Below are 10,300 nucleotides of genomic sequence, written 5' to 3' on the forward strand. Positions count from 1 at the left end.
AATCTAATGGAATTTGCCCTGCTACTTTTCTTTCTTGCTTGGGACAACATAGTCCCTTTTTTCTCCTTCCAGTTACTCCCTTTTGGAATAGGAATGTGTATCCTTGTATCCTATGCCTGTTCCACAGTTGTATTTTGGAAGGAGATAACGAGTTGTCCAGTTTCACAGCTGGAGAATAATTTTGCTACAGGATGATTCTTACCCCAAGTCTTACCCATTACTGATTTGCATGATGTAGATGATGAGATTTGGGACTTTTAGTTGATGGTGGAATGATTAAGACTTGGGGAGATATAAGTGATGAGGTCAGTGTGTTTTCCACGTGGGAAGGACATGAATTTGGGGCAGCAAGAGAATAGACAAGGTATGGGTTGAATTATGTCCCCCAAAAGATGCTGAAGTCCTAACTCCCCAGTACCTGTGGATATGAGCTTGTTTGGAAACAGGGTCTTTGCAGATTAAGTTAAGATGAAGTCATTAGGATGGGCCCTAATCCAGTATGACTGATGTCCTTATAAAGAGGGGCAGTCTGGACACAGAGGACATCCACTCAGGGAGAACACCATGTAAAGATGAAGGCAGACATCAGGGTGTCTAATCCAGTATGACTGATGTCCTTATAAAGAGGGGCAGTCTGGACACAGAGGACATCCACTCAGGGAGAACACCATGTAAAGATGAAGGCAGACATCAGGGTGATGTATCAGAAGCCAAGGAACACCAGTAGTTTCCAGCAAACCACCAGAAGCTAGGAGAGGCAGGGAGGAGATTCTCCATCACAGCCCTCAGAAGGCATCAACCCTGCTGATCCCTGGACCTTGGACTTCTAGCCTCCAGAACTATGAGATAACAAGTCTCTGCTGTTTATGTCCTCTGTTGTGGTACTTTGTTACAGTAGTTGTAGAAGAATTAATACAGTACTCCATCAGTTTCTTGTGGTTGCCAAAACAAATTATCATGATCTTGGTTGATTAAAACAGCAGAAATTTCTTCTCTTATAGTTTGGGAGGCCAGAAGTCCAAAATCAGTTTTCACTGGGCCAGAATCAAGATGTCAGCAGGTGGGTTCCTTCTACAGGCTCTAGGAGGGAATCTGCTCCTTGCCTCTTCCATCTTCTGGTGGCTGCTGGTATTCCTTGGCTTTTGGCCCCATCCTTTCTATCTGCCTTAGCAGTCACTTTGCCTTCATCTCTGTGCATTTGTTGAATTTCTCTCTGCCTCTCCCTTGTAAGAACATTTGTGATTTTATTCAGAGCCCACCCAGGTAATCCAGGACAATCTCATCTCAGAATCCTTACTGTCTTCAAAGACTGTTTTTCTAAATAAGGTAACATTTACAGGTTCTAGGAATTGGAGTTGATGATCTTTGGGGGCTGTTACCTGCTTACCACAGATCCTCTAGTACCAAGGTGGAGAGGTCCAGCGGTTAGTCAGATATGAGTCTGAAGTCCACAGGAGAGGAAATGACCACAACATATATGACAGTGAAAACCATCAGAAGTGGATATGACCACCTACAGGGAACCTGAGGGGGCCAAGGACAGAACTCTGGAGAATGTCCATGTTAAAGAGGTAGATGGAAAAAGATGGATGATCCAGTAAAAATTTAGAGGTGGGAAGAGAATCAGGAAGGTATGGTGTCCCTGGAAGCTAAGTAAGGAATTAAAAAAAAAAAAAAAAAAAAAAAGGTCGTTCATGGTACAACACGAGTGAACCTTGAGGACATGATGCTAAATGAAATAAGCTAGTCACAAGAGGACAAGTACTGCATGATGTCACTTAGAGTTACATAGAGTAGTCAAAATCACAGGGACAAATAGTTGAATGGTGGTTGCCAGGGACTGGAGACGGGGCAGTGGGAAGTTGTTGTTTTATGGGTACAGAGTTGCAGTTTTGCAAGATGAAAGGAGTTCTGGAAATTGGTTGAACAACAACAGGTCCTTAACACTACTGAACTTTATACCTAAAAATGGTTAAGATGGTAAATTCTATGTGTATTTTGCCACAGTGAATAAAGAGAAAGTTCTTGTATTTTATTAATACTTTGTTCGATGTCAACATTCTCCCTTTAAGTAGATGTTTCCTAATGCAAGTGAACGCAATCTGTGCCTAATTTTTCACTAAATATTTTATTAATAAATGATTTACCTAGCATACATATTTGACATGATAATAAAAGATAAAATGAAATTATATAAGTGAAAATTGTTTAAAATCATAAGAAATATCTCAATGAAAGTTTTTTAGTCATATTTTTATTACTGATAACAATATTATTTTTGAAATGTTATGTAATTTCTGGGGACACAATTGTTTTTAAAAAGAAGAATGTTTCCTGGCTATGTCTAAACCAGAGTTAGTATCAAGTTTCTAGGAACTGCTTTGCAATAGAGAGGGGAAGCCAGGTCTGAGTGGGAGAGCACAAGGTGTTTGGATGATGTGTCCCAGACATTCTGTTCTCATTTAAAGATCTGTGTGTATACTACAGGTATCCCAGGGCTAGCTCAGCTCCCATTTTTCTCACAAGAATGTAGGTTGGAGCCTAAGGTGTCTACATTTATTTGAGTCCACTGGAAGGCACATGCCAACACAGAATTAATTGGTGGAAATGTCTTGTGAAGGATAATGGAGTGAAGAAGCCAGAATAACCAGAGGGAGCCTTCAGACTGTACGGGTCTGACACCTTTGAAAAGAGAGGAGGAAGGAAGGAGGACTGGGTAGGAGAAGCCTCAGACTACAGTGCAGCCAGGGACGGGATCAGTTGGCCTGATGGGGAGCCCCAGAGCAGAGGCTGCCTGTTTAGAAGCATCCCATGTTGAGAACTGACCTAGATCTAGTGTTCCTGCTATGCCCAGTCATTGACTGGGAGCAGACGCAGGATAGTGTGGCCTCAGCAGGAACATTGTAGGAGATCCCAAAAGTATAGTAGCTGATAGTCACAGCAAGTACTGTCTTGACGGCAGATCTGAGAGGCACACCTCCATGCCTGCATAGTGGTTTTTACCACATTCTAGAAAAGCATCTCAATATGGGAGCCCCTGTGTGAGTTTGCTGAGGAAGCTTCATTATGGTAGCTCATAAGGCAGCTAGTTAACAGCATTTCAGAGACTCCATGGCATTGCAGGTGGCCTTCAAGACAAGCTCTGATATTTGTATATTTCGACTGTAAACAACAGTGAGAAGAACATACTTTTCTTCAACTCTGCCTCAGAGAAAATCTCTCACACTGGAGTTATTTTTTTAAGTGACAGGTTTTTTCTTATTAGTTTAGAAATGTGTATTTTAGAATGTAGAGGTCTGCTGTAACACTCCATCCCGAAAAGACAATCATTGTTTTTAAAAAGGTGTATGTTCTATATTTAAAAAAAAAATGTTAATGCAGTTGACCCTTGAAAAACCTGGGTTTAAACTGCATGGGTCCACTTACATGTGGATTTTTTATAGTACAGCAGTATAAATGTATTTTCTTTTCCTTGTGATTTTCTTAATAACATCTTTTCTCTACCTTCCTTTATTGTGAGAATACAGTATATAGTGCAGGTAACATACAAAATAGGTGTTAATTGACTGTTTATGTCATCGGTAAGGCTTCTGGTCACGAGGAGGCTATTAGGGGGCACCTGGATGGCTCACTTGGCTAAGTGTCCAACTCTTGATTTTGGCTCAGGTTATGATCCCAGGGTTGTGAGTTGGAGCCCCACATTGGACTCTGCACAGAGCTTGGAGCCTGCTTAGGATTTTCTCTCTCTCTCTCTCTCTCTCTCTCTCTCTACATCTCTCCCTCTCTCCCTTTCTCCCTCTCTCCCTCTCTCCCTCTCTCCCTCCCCTCCTCTAAACATTAAAAAAATTTTTTTTCTCTCCCTCTGCCCTTCCCCCCCATTGAAAAAAGAGTAGGGTATCAGTAGTTAAGTTTTTGTGGAGCCAGAAATTATATATGGCCTTTTTTTTTTTTTTTTTTTTTTTTTTACTGTTTGTGGGGTCAGTGTCTCTAAGTGCATTGTTCAAGTGTCAACTGTATATAGACTTCAGTATGATTTCAATGAAACACATGAATTCAAGTAAGGGCACCTGGGTGGCTCAGTTGGTTAAGCGTCTGACTTTGGCTCAGGTCATGATCTCACGGTTCGTGGGTTCGAGCCCCCACGCTGGGCTCTGTGCTGACAGCTCAGAACCTGGAGTCTGCTTCAGATTCTGTGTCTCCCTCTTTGTCTGCCGTTCCCTTGCTCATTCTCTGTCTCTGTCTCTCAGCAATAAATAAATGTTAAAAACAAAAAAAGACATGAATTCAAGTAAACAATATTTATTCCCCTCCCCCCCACACAGGTGTCATTTCTGTAGGAGCAGAAAAATGATCTTGTTTTGTGTATCTGGCCATTAATTCTTTTTTATTGTTTGTGAACATACTGAGTGTACATCAGTCATTGAATGATAATTACTTTTTAAAAGAAACCGTAGTATTTATTCCTTTGTACGCTACAACAGAAGGCACTGCTTTATTGTCATTAAATTTATGTATAATACAGTAGTTTTTTTAAATCTTTTAAACTCATCAGGAAGGGTTTTGGTACTTGTGTAATGGAAACAGCATCAGTTAAAAAGATTTTTCCCCACAAATTTCAATTAGTCATTTTTGTTTAGTTAATTGTTCTAATTTATGCATATTTTTGGCCACTGACAACCATAATGGCCTCACACACATCTCATTTTATTCAAAGTCCCTCAGTAGTTAAAAACCATCTCCCTTTTGGATTCCATAGGAATTTGGACAATAACTGTGAAGTTTTTGGTACAGGAGTAGGGCTTGGGCTGCCCATATATTATGAAAAATAGAGAAGAGAAACATTACTTTTCAAGTAAATTTGGTTTTCCATAGAAGAGTCTGCGCTTAAGCATTCATTCACCACAGACCCATTGAGGGCTTTAGGAAGTCAGTCTGTTTACACTGTATCTTAAGTCAAGGGTGAAAAAAACCTATTTTTACATAAGGTTTGCCAAACCGAGTTATACTACAGTAATGTTCTGCCAAGACAAAGATTACAGGATCAGGTCCTTTGTGAGCAATTGTTTGCCAAACAGTCAGTCATGTTTTATCTAGACAACCCCAGCTTCCCAGATTCATTTTGGAAACTCGATTGTGTTTATCCCACGATGATGACAAAGTGATTAAAATAAAGATTACTACACAAAGTAATATTTTCAGGAGACACAAAAGGTATCGATGCAGACAGGCTTTAGAGAAAGACAGACTTTGTGGCCACCACTTGGGTATTTGAAAGCAGCAGAATTACTGTTTTTCATTTGCAGTTGGTGCTGCATTCCACATTGAGCTTTTTAGATACATATTTTCATACATACTGTTCCCCAAAGTCAGATTTCCATGCCCCTACACCCTCAAATTACCATTTACCTTGACTGTTGACAATTTTTGGAAAGAGTTCTAAAATATTTGATAATTATAAAAATGAAGGGTGGAGTTTTTCTCCCCATAAGATTATTTTATTGATGTATTCTGCTAGAGGAAAACAAAGTGATCAGTACATTTATACTTAATAAAATCAGGGATGACAGGACTGCTTTTGCAGTTTTACTTGTATATTTACTACATTAGTGAAAGATCCAAGCATTAGAAACGGCTTCTTCATAATGTTGTCAAGTATATGTGAAGGGGTGAATTCCACAAAAGGAGAAGCTGGGTTGTACCCTCCAACTTTCGACAGTGCCCATAAAGAGCAGTACACCAGTTTCTCAGCACTCCGAGGTTACGCTCTGCTGTTTTTCCTGGAGTGCGTCTATGGTGGATCTGTTTCACTTGGTCTGGTGAAGTCATCAAATTCTATTGAAGAAGACAGACTGGGTGGCCGCCATTCAGCATGCTAGGAAGAACTATGGTGAATTTCGAGAAGTGGTAGGCTACTCTGCTTTGCCTCAACCCCCATGAGAAATGGAGAACTGCCCAGGGGAGGTTGAGTGGAGATCTGATTGCCTTCTGATGAAGTCAGATCCTGCTCAGAGGAGCAACGTATGCCTCCATACAGGAAGGTACCACTGACTGATCCAAGTATTTCTTAGATGGTACAACCATGGCTGACCCCAAATTACGAATAGAAAAAGTATTTACTAAAATATAACCATTTTTGTTGGTTAACAAAGGCCATAAGCCAAGGAGAAAGCCTGAATGCATGTGTTATCTATACAGTGTGAAAAGTCTTTCATAAAGAGGGATTCAGCATGTTTTAATCTAACTTAATGGGCATGTAATTCTCAGCAGGAAGTCACTCTGTCCAATCACATGAGCTAGAAGAGCCCATCAATAGTCAGTATCTTGAACATGGGAAGATAAACCAATACTTATGATCAAGAATAACTATGAAGGTGGTCCTGAGCACTCAAAGCATACTGTCAAAGATAATCCCATGCTTTTTTTGGAAGCCTATTAATGTGCATATGCACTCAAAGATCTTATATTCTAAAGAAAAATGGCTAAAATAATTCACAATGATTAGGGAGAAGTCAAATGGAAAATGTGAATTAAATTAAGGCTTTTGATTGCTTTTATGGTTGCTTAATACAAATAAATGGCTGACAGAATGTTGCAATATACATTAATATCAACTGAAATTGCTCTAAGAAGACGATAATTTGCCAGTAACATAGTAAAAATTTTATGCAAATAGTCCTGAAATGTTGAAAGGTTTGGAAATTATTTTAGAAAAGGGGCAGAATATTCCTTTTTTTCTTTTTGCATTTCACATTTGATTTTGTTTACAAAACTTGTTTACATCAACAAGAAGGTAAGTGTCTGGTAGTTTCTCAAAAGATTGGACATAGAGTTTTTATATGGCTCAGCCATTCAGCCCCTAGATATGAAATGAAAACATGTCCACCTAAAATTTGCACACAAATGCGTATAGTAGCGTTATTCATAATAGCCAAAAAGGAGAAACAACCCAAGTGTTATTAATTGATGAATAGATAAATAAAATGTAGTATAATCCATAAAATGGAATATTATTCAGTTATAAAAAGGAAGTACTGGTACATGCTTCAGCATAGATGAACCTTGATCATATTATGTTAACAAAAGAAATCATACACAAAATGATTCTTTGCATGTGAAGTGTCAGAACAGGAAAATCTATAGCAACAGAAAGTAGAGTGGTTGCTAGGGATGGGGTGGGGTGGGGCAGGAGCTGGAGGATGCTAATGGGTATTTGGTTTCTTTCTGGGGTGATGAAAATGTTCTCAAATTGCTTATTGTGATGGTTGCACAGCTATACTAAAAACCCTTGAATTGAACACTTGAAATGAGTGAATTATATGGTATGTGACTATATCTCAACAAAGCTCTTCTATTAAAAAAAAAAAAGTTAAATGTCAGTCCATCCCTATTAGAACTTTCACAGATATGAATAATTGGCATTGAAATGAGTAAGAGCTGACATACAACATAGGCAACATCTACCACTTAAAAGGAGCAAGGCTGAGAAATGTAGCTTTAACTTAGGAGAGACCGATAAGGTTTTTCCCCAGGTGCTCTGAAATCCACACTAGCTGGAATCTGCTGATGCATACTTTGTGCCACATTGAAAGAACAAGTGCATGTTGCTGTATGATCTGGCACTTTTTCCCTGGCATTCTGTTCTCCATATGAAAATTGTTGTCCCGGTCAGGTTTGATTACTTTATTATATGTTCCCCTCAGAGTGCAAACATCACGTGGGAAAAACATTTCCAACTGGAAGAAACAAACTGTGAATGTCGTAAGAAGAGGGCAACAAGTCAGAGTTGACTTCTGTTTTAAAGTCATATGTAAAAAAAAAAAAAAATATCTTAATGAGTAAAAGTAGCTTAAATGGGCAAAATAAAAACAAAACATAACAAATCAAGGAGTAAGTATTTGCCTAGATCCCGAAAAGTGTTGTACATGTTCCCTTCTGTCAGATCTTGCAGGCAGCTTGGAGAATTGCATTTATTGTGAGTATGAGACCTGGTGAGATGCTTTCAGGATATTGTTCCTGACAATGCTAAATTTCTTGCTTTAAGGCAATATGGAAATATCATATGTATATCTCATTTATATAGAGATATATAATTTTTAAAATAAAAGTTATTTCCAGGGGTGCCTGGTTGGCTTAGTCAGTTAAGCGTCCGACTTCGGCTCAGGTCATGATCTCATGGTTTGGGAGTTCGAGCCCCACGTCAGGCTCTGTGCAGACAGCTCAGAGCCTAGAGCCTGCTTCAGATTCTGTGTCTCCCTCTCCCTCTGCCCTCCCCTGCTTGCATCCTGCCTCTCTCTCTCAAAAGTAAATAAACATTAAAAAAATTTTTAAGTTGTTTTCACATGGGAGAAAAATAGTTTTCTTGTTTTTCATACCTGTACTTGTATTTTAACTTTATGTTTCCCTGTTCTATCCGATCTCCTGCTTCCCCTCTACCAAACAAAACAAAACAACACGAAGAAGCAAAACATACATATATTGCTTCAGAAAGAGTTGAGAGTGTCAGGACTATAAGCCACTTCTGGGAATATCATGTCTCAAAAATAAATTAATTTCATATCAAGGCTACTTCTGATGTTTTATGTTTACACTGCAGTGTAAATATGGGCTCAGGGTTCTATCTGCATGGCTTTGTTATTATATTTTTTATATTTTCTATCTCTTTGCTGAAGTTCTCACTGATTTCTTCCACTCTCCAGCCTGATGAGCATCTTTTTTTATTATTATTAGTTTTTATATTAGAAAGAGAGAGAGAGCACATGAGTGGGGCAAGAAGGGCAGAGGGAGGGAGAGAGAATCCTAAGCAGGCTCCACATTCAGCATAGAGCCTGATGCTGGGCTGAGCCACCTAAGTGCCTCAGCCTGCTAAGCATCTTTACAATCATTACTTCAAACTCTTTGTCAGGTGTATTGCTTATCTCTGTTTCATTTAGTTCTTTTTCTGAGGTTTTGTCTTACTCTTTATTTTGGAGTATATTCCTCTGTCTCCCCCTTTTACCTGACCTTCTGCGTTTGTTTCTATGATTTAGGCTGAACAGCTACTTCTAAACTTGAAGGAATGGTCTTGTGGATGGTTGTCCCTTATGTAGACCATGTGTACTTGGTGAATTTGGCTGGATGGTTGGGGCTATGGCTGGTGTGGGCTGGGGGTCCTGGGGTATACTGTGCTGAGGCTGCCCTGGTGGGATGGCTGGAGGTGAAGTGGGTGTGGGCCAGGGCAGTCCTGAGGCTCTTTGCACAGAGGGTGTTCTGGCAGGACCGTTGAAGCTGAAGTGGGAGCATGGCTTTATTAGCTGTGCACATGGCATGTTGTTTCAATTATGTCAGCATTTTCACCCACCGTAGCCTTTGCACTGGACCAGCTCTTACCTATGGAGTCTAGACTTTATACCAGTGATCTACAAAGTGCAGTATGAATGTGGTTGATTTTTATTTGACAAAAGAAAAGGACATTTAAACTGTAATACTATTTAATATGGACAGACATAGTGGGTGTGTATATATACACATATATATGTGTATATGTGTGTGTGTGTGTATACCTATATACACGCCTATATGCACACACACACATATATAAAATAAATATACTGAAGGACATTTTCTCATTACTTTGTTTCTGATAAGGATGTTTGAACAAAAGTTTGGAGCATGTTCCTTCTTTGCTTTCTCTTTCCCATCATAATCTAACCCTTATTCTTATGCTCCAGCCTCCATGATTCATTTCCAGTGGTTCCCCTTCCCCTCACCCTGCACCATTAAGCACCATTAAGGGCACACAGGCACATATTGGGAACCAAGAGTACCTCAGGGTTCGCCAACAGATGCACATTCCCATGAAAACCTGAGGACAGCCACACTTTCAGAGCCAACTGTTCTTAACCACCATTTCAATAGAAGGCCCAAGAGGATATTTAAATAAAAGGAATGGTTTTATTTTACTAACTGAAAGACATTAAAGTGAGATACAAGCTAACTGAGTTTCTTCCAGGTTTGACCCGTGGTTTCTTTCAGCCATGAAAAATTAATGCATCCATTTTTCCAGATTTGGAGATTTTGACCAATAATTTAACTCCAATCTGAAGATACTTAAAAGTCAGTTCAGTACTCAAGTACATACGTTGTTTTAGGTGCTATGGGAAATATTAGAGACGTACTTGTTCTTGGAGAGTTCATGCATTAGTTGGAAAGAGAATATGCATGTACAGAATACATATTTTTCATATACTATATATATACACACACACACACACACACACACACACACACACACACACATACATACAGAGCCAGATGTGGGCTC

General features: G+C 39.4%; 1 protein-coding gene across 2 annotated transcripts in view; it reads left to right on the forward strand.

Annotated features, from left to right (window-relative positions):
• COLEC12 (collectin subfamily member 12) overlaps positions 1-10,300 on the forward strand; it is a 193,379-nt gene that overhangs the window by 48,074 nt on the left and 135,005 nt on the right. The window lies entirely within an intron of this gene.

The sequence above is a fragment of the Acinonyx jubatus genome, chromosome D3 (genome assembly GCF_027475565.1).
Source record: "Acinonyx jubatus isolate Ajub_Pintada_27869175 chromosome D3, VMU_Ajub_asm_v1.0, whole genome shotgun sequence".
NCBI classification, from domain to species: Eukaryota; Metazoa; Chordata; class Mammalia; order Carnivora; family Felidae; genus Acinonyx; species Acinonyx jubatus.